Raw genomic sequence first — 12,469 nt, 5'->3', positions numbered from 1 at the left:
CAATGGGTCAGAACTCTGGCTAGGGCCCCAAGGGAATCAACTTTGCCTTCTAGGGCATACACACTCCAGGATGGGTCTGAGGGCTCAGAGCTATCTTACCCAGTGGGCCAGGGGAGGCTGAAGGCTTTCTGTAGGTGGCAAGGACTTCCAGGCAGAGCTGTGGGGCATTAAGTGCTAGTTTGGAAGCCAAGACCACAGGAGCACAGATGCATTTGTAGGATGAGGGTTGCAGGGGCTGTTCCACACAGGCTCTCATCCAAGTACAGACTCTGCACTTCAGTCTAGAGTTCGCATTTGTGAAATGTCTGGTACAGAACAAGGGGTAGCCCCTGGGCCTAGGACAGTGTCCACCTTTTCAGCCTATCAGTCCAGGAGGAAACCAGGCAGATGCTCCCTAGTCAGCAGCATTCGAGACCTTCCCTTGTCCCAGATCCTTCCACTCTGACCTTGTTTCTTTTCTCCACATGAATATTTTGAGTACCTCTGTGTGCCGGACAATGACCATCAAACTAGCTTCCAGTTTGCGTCTGGTCAGTCTTTGCAAGAGATACCTCTTGAGTCCTCTGCATATGCCTGAGTGATTTATCTTCTGCAAAGCTACTGGTGTCCTACAGCTGCCCCAAAGCAGCAGGCCAGTGTGGGCAACAGGCGACTCCCACCTGCCCATGGCAGACTCAGAGCCCCAGTAATCGCCTGGTTTTGTGGCTGTGATGGAAGGTTCTGTCTGTGACCGAGGGTTAGGCCTGATCCTTGATGCCCCCTCCAAGCTGCTCCTTGCTAGGTACAGCCCTGCACTTCACCGCCAGCTCCCTACTAATCAGGCCAGTTCTGGGTCTCGTACGTGGTTGTATTCCCACCCAGCAACCCCCTGACTCTTCGCCAGGCTTCCAGGCACCTTGCCCCTCTCCTGTCTCCGCAGCCCTGGGACCCTAGCGAATCACATCTGGAAGAAGGGGGTGTGAGGGGCAGAGTGCGCCCCGGAGGAGACACGCCTCCCTGCCTCTCTCCTGCGATGCCACCACCCCTGTCCCCACCCCCAGCCATCAGCCGCGGAGCTACCCTTCTTGCAGAACCCACTGTGTCGCCTGCGCACCCCGAGCCCCTCCAGGCCAGAAGCTTCCGCAGGTGATGGAGGATGAGGGTACAGGGGGCCTGGAAACCGCTGCGCGCCTGCCGCTGGACCTCCGCACAGGACTGAGGCGTGTGCCTGGCACCCACGGCTCGGGCCGGAGAAACTGCGAGACGCAGGCACCCCTAACCCCACAGCCAGTTTCGGGACCACTCAGCCTGCCAGTGAGAAGCGGCCTCTGCGGTGACTGATCGTAGCCTGGAAAACAGCCTGTCGGGGATGAGGCCCCAGAAACCTGTGGCACAGAGGGGTGGGGGCTCAGGCTGGAGCCTGCAGGAAGGCCGCAGAAGTGATGAATGAAGACGGTGGCATCTTCATGGTGGAGGTGTGGGAGGGGATATGCAAAAGCAGCAGGTAAGGCAGATGGAGGTGACAGAGAAGCTGATTGGGGAAGAGAAGCTGGAAGTGGGAGTGGAGGCGCAGGAGGGCCGGGGGCTGCTAAACCTTGGTGGCCCAGTTGTGGACCCACTGGAAGCCATCCAGTGGGAGCTGGAGGCCATGAGTGCCCAGGCAGACAGGGCTTACCTGTAGTTGGAGTGCAGGTTTGGACGTATGTGCTGGTTGCATTTAGCCCGTAGGAGCTTCATCATCCAGAATATTCCTGGCTTCTGGGTCACCGCCTTCCTGAACCACCCGCAGCTGTCTGCCATGATCATCAGCTCCCAAGATGAAGACACTGTCTTCTACCTGATGAATTTAGAGGTGAGGAAGCTCAGGCATGCCAGGGCAGGCTGTAAATTTAAGTATTCCTTTTGGAGTAACCCCTATTTCCAGAATAAGGTGATAGTGAAGGAATATGAATAATGCAGATCTTCAGGCCGGATGGTGTCAATCACAGTGTGCATCTGATGGTACCAGGGCCAGGAACCCCTTGCTCTGGTACGCAGAAACCAGGACACTGTCCGCAGCTTCTTCAGCAGGTTCTCACAGCGCAGCCTCCCAGAGGCTAATAGGGTTGCCCAAATTATTAAAGAGGACCTGTGGCCCAAACCCCTGCAGTACTACCTGCTGGGGGATAGGTCCCACATAGCCAGGTGAGTTCACAGAGGCCCCTCCTAGGCCTTCCAGGTTCCAGTCTGGCTAAGTCCTGCCCTAGGACCTAGCCCCTACATGAGATTCCCTCTATGGCATTCTGCTGTCTGCTCTCTCCTTTGTGTACTCTGGCCCCTCTGGTGCTCAGTGGACTCAGCTCCAAGACTGTGGCCTTCACGGCCAAGTTCTCCTATTTCCATATGGCCTTCATGCATCACAGGACTGTCACATGCCACAGTATCTACCCAAGCACCTAATGCCATGGACGTGTACTGCTATCATCTTCATGGCCCATCTTCGATCATGGCCTTCCCACCCATTTTTGGGATAGGCACCCATAAGTCACTAGGATGACCAGTGCCTCTTCAAGGCCACAATACGCTGGGCCTCATATTTATGGTGGCCCCGCACATTGGCTGTGGCAAGCTGAGTCTCATCACCAACAATAAAGTGAGTGCATTGTGCTGGCTATCAGCCAGACTTGGACATTCCAGGGCTTCAGAGCTTCAGGATCACAGGCTAGGCTATCCCAGGCTACTGGACTATTGTGCATCTGGCAGAATGGTCACAGCCAGCAGACAGCTGCTGGGCATGAGTGAGGAAAAGGACATGAAGCAGTGGGCAATGCATTCTTTGCGATCATACTGTTCTTCTTACCCATGTTGGTCCTACCTTGTAGCCTGCTATCCACTTGTGGTGGTATGTGCTGTACCCTACAAATGTCTGGCCATCACCTTTCTCATCAGTTTTGCCCAGGCTGCCATCAATCCTGTTGCCTACTCTCGTCTATAAAGACCTCAAGAATTGCCTGTGGACCCATGTGGGCTACCTGCAATGCACAAGAGAGCCCCCAAATCCCCAGGAACTCTGCTGAACTGACATATCTGAGCATATACTCAAGGCGGGGGCAATGACGGTGTCCCTTCCAGAAGCCTAACTTTCTGAGCCCCAGTCATTGGACTCCCACAGAATCCAGCTTTCCCATCTCCACCTGTTTTTAGGCTGCCAGGTTGGGGTGCTGGGGAGGAAGTATTTCTGGTCGTGGAGCCTGCCTATACCTGCCAGAGCTCATATCTTTTTATTTTCTTTAAAGTGACATCTCGGAAACAAACTGAATAAGCAGGTTTTTTGTTTGTTTGTTTGTTTACAAATATCTGAGGAGACAGGATTTCTTGTTGAATTTGCCTCTTTATGTCCAAAGAGGGAGAGTTGGCCCATAGACTGCCATGTTCTCTTTGTCCCTCTGCTCTCATGCCCTGCCCCCTTCAGCAAGGCCCAGAATCTCCAAAGAGGGACAGTGCAGGGCTGCTGAACAGAGAGACCAGGAGGTCTGGGCCCCCAGGGGTAGGGATAGTCCATTGTTTTATGCTGTGTCCTTTTAGACTAACTTTAGCCCAACTCTACTTCTCCTTCCACCAGGTCCAAACTCCCTCGTGGGATCCTGTAGGTACAAGAACATACCAGTCCCCCCTAAATTCCTCTTCCCAGGCTTTTGGGGCTGTTTCCATCTCACTTTGGGGGTGACCATACCCAGGCCTTCTCACAGAAGGCCTTGTCTTTTACTTCCCAGGACCTAAGGAGGCCTTGACACAAAATAATGGAGGAGGGGGTTGCTCTCAGTTGGGCAATGCCAGAGACAGCTGGAAAGGCAGGGGTGCCTGAGCTTCGGGGGTGGAGGGAAGAGCGCCCCTTGATTCTTCCTAACTTTTATGATTCATCAGTACATTTTCTAAATTAGAAGAACTGATAGCAGAACACTGCAACTTCAGGTTTTCTCCGACCAGGTATGACCTTGTATTTGTAGAAAGTTAATGCTGTTTCTTAACGTCACTGCTTTTAAGTAAGATCCTATGCACCCCCTTCTCTATTTCTACCCACTAGGGAAATTGAGCTGTCCAGACCTCCTTGTTGCTTTTAGTTGAAAACATTTACAAAAATATCATTGTAAATTTTCGATGTCTTTTGGAAACTTATGTGGCTATTCATGATTGATTATCAAGTTGTTGTGGCCTGTTAATATAACTGTACTTAGTAATTTGAATATGGTGTTTTTGTAAGACTTAAGAATGAAAATTGTTACCATGTTCTCCAAAAAGAAATCTGAAACTGATGGTCTTGACGATTCTGTGTGCCAGTGGCCCTGTTGGAATCAACATCGCTGTAAATGACATCTCTGCTTCTAAACAGTAAAATATTCATGAGGAGGCTTTGTCCAATCCGAAAAGGATTGATGGTGCTTTTGTTTTTTTTTTTTATATCATGATGAAAAAAATAAAAACCTTTTAATCTGGTGAGAAAATAACTCAGATCATGTTATTCCCCCATCCACAACCCTCCACTGGCAGAAAAAAATCACAACTCCTTATCATGGCTGACAAAGCCCAGCGTTTCCTCGTTCCTGCTGGCATCTGCCATCAATCTCCTCTATACTCCCCCAACACTTGCCTCTCTGCTGTTCCTTAAATATACTAAGCACACTCCAACCTCAGGTTTTTGCACTTGCTTTTATCTCTCTGAATTATCTTCCCACAGATATTCTCATCTCTGACTCCCTCAGTTCTTTTAGGCCTCAAATGCTGGTTTAGAGGCTTTCCCTGCTCAGGTGGGCCCTGACAGCATGGTTCCTTCCCAAGGATTTTGGTTGGGCAGAGAAGAGTTGGGGCAATGAAGGGCGACCATATAATTTGTCATCCAGCTGGAATACATCTGGGAGTGCAAGGGGCACTACTAATAATTACACGAGGACAAGAGGCCTAACTGGCACATAACTGTCCCCCCGAAGAGACAGAACTCAATTAAGTCCAGCGTGGCATATAGTTCATCCCAACTACATGTGATGTTGAGTCAGAAGATGGAGAATTCTCTGAAGTCAGGACGCTGGAGCTGGGCTTTGAAGAATAGGCAGTATTTTAGAAAGTGAGGCCGAAGGAGGGAATTCCTGACAGCATGACCAAGGGCAATGGAATAGAAAATGCATGATGCGTTCAAGGCACAGCATGTGCCCTTGATGTGGCTGCTTGGGAGAGGCACACCTGGGTGGGTAGGTTAAGGCCATTTCCTGGAAATAGGAACTCTGAATGCAAATGTAAGGCATTATCCCCTGGACAGTGTGGAGGAGGATCAGATGTGGTTCAGAGGTGGGAGTGCTCACAAGACAGCTGAAGGCAAGGGTAAGGTACTATCTGCAATTCCAGCTCTCTAGTATCTTCAGTTTGAATCTAATCCTATCTATCCAGGCTGCAGCTCTTCCCAGAAGCCCTCCATGACTGCCCTAGCTCATAGAAATCTCTGCCACCTCCCAAGTACAGCCTAGAACCTGAATTTTGGACACCAGTGCCTGGGTGGGCTGCATCCTCTGAATTTGTGCTAAACATCTGTCCCTGATGCTCCCAGGGAAATCGGGGTAAGCCTCAAAGCATCCTGGTAATCCTGGAAGCTGGTGCCCCATGTAGTTTGCCTGCCCTGCACGTAGTGGTTGGCAGGTGTGCTTTGGCTCCTGCAGCCCAAATTTGGGCCCAGCTGCATCCTGCATGTCCTTAGGCCCAGGACAATGGTACTTACTAAAACAGGTGCTTCCCTGATCTTTCTGCATGACTAGTGGCACATTTCCTTCACAGTGTGACTGACCTTAGCAAAGGTGTATCCCAGCCACCCTTCTGAAGCATGAGTCTCGTCCTCAGAACCCACTCCTGCTTGCTCACTCACTCAGATCCTGAGTCGCTCATTTGTTTATCCGCACATCTTAGCACCCACTCTGTATGGGGGACTGGGGGCATGAGGTGACTTTATTCAGGTCTCTGCCTTCAGTGAGCTCAAGTCCAATGATGAAGCTGAAAACAGTGATAAGAACCGCTGACATTTAGTGAGCATCTATTATGTGCCAGAGGCTTACACAGATACAGCAGCCAGAGTGGCTCTCTAAACCTGAGTTGGGCCAGATCCTTCTCTGCTTCAAACCCTCCAATGGCTCCGATCACATGCAAGAGGAAAAGACAATGTGATTCTCATGGCCGGTAAGACTCTCATGATCTGACATCTTGTTACCTCTCCAACTTTATCTCCTACGCCTCTCCTTCTCCAGATCACCTTCCAGTGACACCGGCTTTCTGCTAGTCTTTAAACCTGGCTCAAGACCGTGCTTGCTCTTCTTTCCACCTGGAACTTTCTTCTCCAGGTATTTGCATGGCTGGCTCCTCAATTCATTAAGGTTTCTCAGCTCATCTGTTAAAATTTCACCTCTTCAGGGAAGCCTGACCACCCTTTCTAAAGAACACCCTGTCACTCTCCTTCCCCTGATTTGGACTTTTAAGAACACTTACGACCATCTGACATTATATTGTATATTTATTTATTTATCTGCCTTTTTCTCTACACTCATGGGAACTTTGTTTCATTCATTGCTGAACGTCCCTCACCTAGAATAGTGCTGGGGCTGGGCACAGTAGTGGGGCTCAGAAACTTCGGAATGAATATTATGAATGCTTCATGTCCTTGAGGTTCAGGAGGGTCCTTCAGGTGAGCAAAGAGAAGACTGTCTCTCGGGAGGAACTCCGTATAGCCCACAGCAGCCCTTTTCCAGGCAGCCTCTGGAGTTCGGGTGATATCTCTGGGCCCATTCCTAGCACCTTCTACTGAGATGGCCGCCTGGCTTACACATGCTCCCAGGGTGGATGAAGGAGGTCAGGGTGAGGAGAGGCCTCCTGCTCTAGTATGGAGAGCAAAAACGAGCCTCTGAAACCAGGGTTTTGCTCACTTCTGCTCTAAGAGGTCTGCTCTGTTCTGTTGGCCTGGAAAGGAACTTTTGGACAAGTGCTTTTCAATCATAAAAATCTGTTCAGAAACTATAGCAATTAGTTACTACCTGTAACTGCCCTGATTACAGCTTGGGGGAATTTTTATATTTTCTTCCAGGGATATGATTTCAGAACAAAAATTCAAGGAAACCTCTGGTATCTGCTTGCCCTTGTTCAGCAGACCTAAATGTTGACTTAGGTCGGTGAACTTTGAAGCCCCTAGCCCACATGCCTCTGCATCAGAATTGACTCAGGATCTCAAAGCCATAGAGCTGTGGTGGAACAGGTACCGGATGGAAGCCTGATAGGCATGCATGTTCCCTGATTCCCCACTTTGTGGCCTTGGACATGTCTTTTCACAGCTCTCAGCCCATTTCTCATTCAAAGAACTTGGAATTCCTTACAGGAGGAAAAAGTCCCTTTAAGGTGCCTTTCCCTCCACATTGACCTCCAGCTCTCTAGGTGGCTGACTCAGTGAGAGTACTTTTTGTTGCATCTAACAGAAATTCCAACTCTGACTTAAACAAGAGATTTTTTTTTTCTTTACGTGAACATCCAGAGATGAGATTGGCTTTGGGGTTACTTGATTCAGCAACTCAATGACATCTTCTAGGACTTGGCCTTTCTCTGATCTGCCATTCTTCCTGTTGGTTCCACCCTCAGGTTGGTGCCAAGATAGTGGCAGTAGCTCCAAGCTTCACTTTGGGATATGGCGACTTCAGCGAAGGCTGATTGTGTCTTCCCATGATACCCTAAAAATGGAGGAAATGTTTCCTAGAAGCCATTTAAGACTTTCCAGGTCCTGCATCTAATTGGCCAGAACTCGGTAACATGTCTGCTCTTGAATCAGTTATTAGTAAGGGGAAGCAGGGTACCATGACTTGCTTGGACCAAACATCAGGGGTAAAAAGGATGTTTGCCCATAATGTCCAGTGGGATACCTAAGACCATCATCTCTGGGAGCTCACAGTCATAATTCAGCACTTTTATGGGACCACCCCCCCGCCCGGCAGATGGGACCGTCATGCTACGATGGCCCACCCTCAGGGTTAGAGGGTGTTGACTTATGGGCTAGCCCAGGTCCGATTGCCAGATTTCTAGTCCTAGAGAGTTCTTTGAGTCCAGCCAAGTCACCGCCAAGCTAAGATTCCTAGGAGTCAGGCCCTTTAGATTCACCTTTGGTGGGTGAGGAGAGACTAACTGATTAAGCACCTACTGTGTGAGTAACCTTTTCACTTAATAGAACTCATACAGTCCCTCGCAGAGACCCTGTCATCTTTCAAGTAAAAAAGGCAGTGGTAGACTTCTGCTTTTAGCCAATATGAAATAACAGGGATTAAATTTATCGTCCCACTAGAAACAACCAGAAAAACCAGATCAAATACATGAAACAGTGGTTTTCAAGGCCATGAGCATTGACCAATAAAGGACGGTGATCCCAGACAGATGGAAAACAAGCAAGGTAAGCCCTATGACTGCTCTAGCTTACTGCCTTGAGTTTTCAGGCTGCAGCACAAGGAGGGATTGAAGTGGAGCCCAGCACACTCTCTGAGTTGAGGAGACAGTGCTGAGAGCCTGGGCAGACCAAGGTAATAAGTTTCTAGGGCAGAATATGAGAGAGAGAGAGAGAGAGAGAGAGATCTGCATATGGTCCCTTTGAGTATTCATCAGAAAACTGATCAGCACAAGCATGTGGGGAAACTACCTGAGGCTACATAAAGATTCATCAGGAAGTGTTAAAGGGAATAATGTCTATTCCAACCAGCCAAGGCACTGGGGAGAGTATCATGAGGTATTGGGGAGAATACTTAGAAAAGTCTTGCCTCAGGAGTGGTCAATAATTAGCCCTAGAATAAGTACTGCTTATGGAATTGCCTTTAAAAAAATCTTATAAGCAAGACCCCTCCCCCAAAATTAAACTGTTTCTAGTAACTTAACTGTTCCAGAACAAAACTCAAGAGGATCTACAGGATTAAAAAATATCCAGCACCTAGCAAGGTAAAACTTACAATATCTGGCATCCAATCAAAGACTGTCAGGCCTATAAAGTGGCAGGCAACAAATCCACAATGAGAAAAATAAGCAATCAAACTCCAGCCCACAACTGAACAGATGTTAAAATGAGCAGATAAGGACATTAGAAGTTATACTTGCATTCTGTATGTTAAAAAAGTATAGCCTCACATATATGGTCAAACGATTTTTGACAAAGGTGCCAAAACCATTCAATGAGGAAAAGAAACAGTCTTTTCAACAAATGTTGCTGAGAAAACTGGTTTTCTACATAGGAAAGAATAAAGGTAGACACTTTTTTTTATACCATACACAAAAATTAACTCAAAATGGATCAAAGACTTAAATGTAAATCCTTAAAACTATAAAATTCTTAGAAGAAAACACAAGGGAAAAGCTTCATGACATTGGATTTGGCAATGACTTAACAGATAGGACACTAAAAGCACAAAAAAAAAGAAAATAGATAAAATGGGCTTCATCAAAATTATATCAGAGGACAACTATCAATGGAATGTATGAGCAACCCACAGAATAAGAGAAAATATTTTGCAAATCACATATCTAATAAGGGACTAATGTCCAGGATACATAAAAAATTTATACAACTCAGTAACAAAAAACAAACAACTCAATTAAAAAATGAGCAAAGGACTTGAACATTTATCCAAAGAAGACATACAAATGGCCAATAAGCACATGAAAATACGCTCAACATCACTAATCACTAATGCAAATCAAAACTGCAAAATACTACTTTATACTTGCTAGGATGGGTATTATTTAAAAAAAAAAGTATTGGTAAGGATGTAGAGAAATTGGAACATTCATGCATCGCTGCGGCAATGTAAAACGGCACAGCTATTGTAGAAAACAGTATGATGGTTCCTTAAAAAATTAAACATAGAATTAACACATGATCTAGCAATTTTACTGCTATGTATATACATAAAAGAATTGAAAGCATGGACTCAAACAGATATTTGAACATCAATGTTCATAGTAGTAGTATTCACAATAGCCAAAAGGTGAAAACAATCCAAATTTCTATTGGTGGACAAATGGATAAAATGTGGTATATCCATACAATGGAATATTATTAAGCCTGAAAAGGGAGCAAAATTATGATACATGTTATAATGTGGATAAACTCTGAAGACATTATGCTAAGTAAAATAAGTCAGACACAAAAGGACAAGTATTGTATGATTCTACTGTAGTCAAATCCATAGAGACAGAGAGTAGCCAAGTCACATTAAATGTGAATGGTTATCAGGGGCTTGAGGGAAAAGAGAATGGAGAGCTAGTGTTTAATGGGTACAGAGTTTCAGTTTGGAATGATGACTAAGTTTTGGAGATGACTAGTTGTGATAGCTGTGTGAGATTGTAGTCATTCCAATGACACTAAATTGCATAATTAAAATGAATACAATGGCCCTGCATAGCCATGCCACTCCCAGCTCCAGACATCCTGTCTGATCTCAGAAGCTGCCAGACCAAAGCCTGGTTAATACTTGATGGGAGACCACCAGGAAGACCAGAAAATAAAAAAAAAAAAATTACATCGGTAAATTTGTTTGTAACCACACAATAAAAAGTTGAAACATGGAAGACATCAAAAGATGACCTAAATCAAATTTCTAGAGACGAAAAAGACAATGTCTGAGAGGAAAACCACATTGGATGAGATTAATGGCAGAGCAGACATGGCAAAAGATTAGTGAATTTAAAGGCATAGCAATAGAAGCTATTTTAAATGAAGCATATAAAAAAAGATTTTTTTTTTTTTTTACAAAAAAAGGGAAGAAAAAGAAAAGAGTCATCAGTGGGTGGGATATAAGCAGGCTAACATATAGGTAATCAGAATTGCTGAAGGAAAAAGAAAGAGATGGGGGACAGAAAAATCATTTGAAGAAATAATGACCCAGAACTTTCCAAACTTACTAAAAACAATAAACATGCAGTTCCAAAAAGTTCAATGTACTCTAAGCACAGGAAATATTAAGAAAACTATACCAAGGCATCCATAATCAAATAGATCTAAACCAGAGCCACAGAAAAAGCAGGTGGAGAGAAAAGACTCATTATGTATAGAGGGGACAAAGATAAGGACATCAGATATGTTGTTGGAAGCAGTGCAAGTACTGAAAAAGAAAAAAATATTTTTCAATATTTTTGCCTAAAATTCCATACCCAGCAAAAATATCTTTCGATAACAAAAGTAAAATTAAGACAATTTAGACATACGAAAGCTGAAAGAATTCCTCATCAGCAGATCCTCACTACAAGAAATGATAAAGGATGTCTTCCAGGCAGATGGAAATGATATTAGATGGAAACTGTATCTATACAAAGGAATGAAGACTACTGGAAATGGTTAACTGTGTATATATGAAAGATTTTTTCCTTATTTAAATTCTTAAAAGATAATTGTTTAAATAAAAACAGCAACAGTATATTGTGTGGTTTGTAACATATATAAAAGTAAAAAGGAATGACAACCATAATATAAAGGATGGGAAGGTAGAAAGTGTACTATTGTAAGGTTCTTATACTATATATGAAGTTGTATAGTATCACTTAAAAGCAGACTATAACATTGACGATACATACTACAAAGCCTAAAGCAATCACTAAAATTTCAAAACAAAAAGTTACAGACAATAAACTAATAAAGAATATTAAAATGCAAAGCATACTTGATTTATCCAAAAAAGAAGGCAAGGAAAAAAGGAAAAAGGAAACAACAGATGGAACAAGTAGGAAACAAATTGCAAGATTACAGACTCAGACCTAATCAAATCACATTAAATGTAAATGGTGTAAATACTCCAGTTAAAAAGTAGAGATTGTAAGATTGGATAAAAAAGCAAGACCAAACTACACTGCCTATAAGAAACAGTTTAAATGTAAATGCAAATAGCCTAAAAGGATGGAAAAAGTTGTACTGTGCTAACATTAGTCAAAGGAAAGTAGGGCTGGCTATATTAATATCAAAGTAGATTTCAAAGCAAAAACTATTACCAGGGATAAATTCATCTAAAGAACAATATGCACCTAACAGTTCCAAATTACATACAGCAAAAACAGAACTGCAAGGAGGAATATACAAATCTGTAATTATAGTCAGAGATTTCAATACCCCTCTTTCAATCATTGATAAAACAAGCAGGCAGAAAATTAGCAAGGATATCATAGACTTTAACACTACAAACCAATATGACCTAACTTTTATAGAATACTCTACCCCAAAACAGCAGAATACTCATTTTTTTTTTCAAGTATATATGAAACATTTACCAAGATAGACCATATTTGGGGCCAGAAAACAGGTCTTGACAAATTTAAATGGCTTTGCCTATTATGGTCTCTGCCCACACTAGAATTAAATTAGAAATCAGTAACAGAAAGGACCTTGAAAAAAATTCCCCAATATTTGGAAACTAAACATGTGACTCAAATAAATGAAATGGATATGAGAAAGTATATTGTACTGAATGAC

At 44.4% G+C, this 12,469-nt stretch overlaps 1 pseudogene; it reads left to right on the top strand.

Annotated features, from left to right (window-relative positions):
- Nucleotides 1-12: 12 nt before the first annotated feature.
- On the top strand, nt 13-4,683 carry LOC120603533 (putative testis-specific Y-encoded-like protein 3; annotated as a pseudogene).
- Nucleotides 4,684-12,469: the final 7,786 nt, after the last annotated feature.

Source organism: Pteropus medius, unplaced genomic scaffold (assembly GCF_902729225.1).
Source record: "Pteropus medius unplaced genomic scaffold, Ma_sr-lr_union100, whole genome shotgun sequence".
In the NCBI taxonomy this organism is placed as follows: Eukaryota; Metazoa; Chordata; class Mammalia; order Chiroptera; family Pteropodidae; genus Pteropus; species Pteropus medius.
Note: the sequence above shows the minus strand (reverse complement) of the source record. Positions and strands in the feature narration are given on the sequence as shown.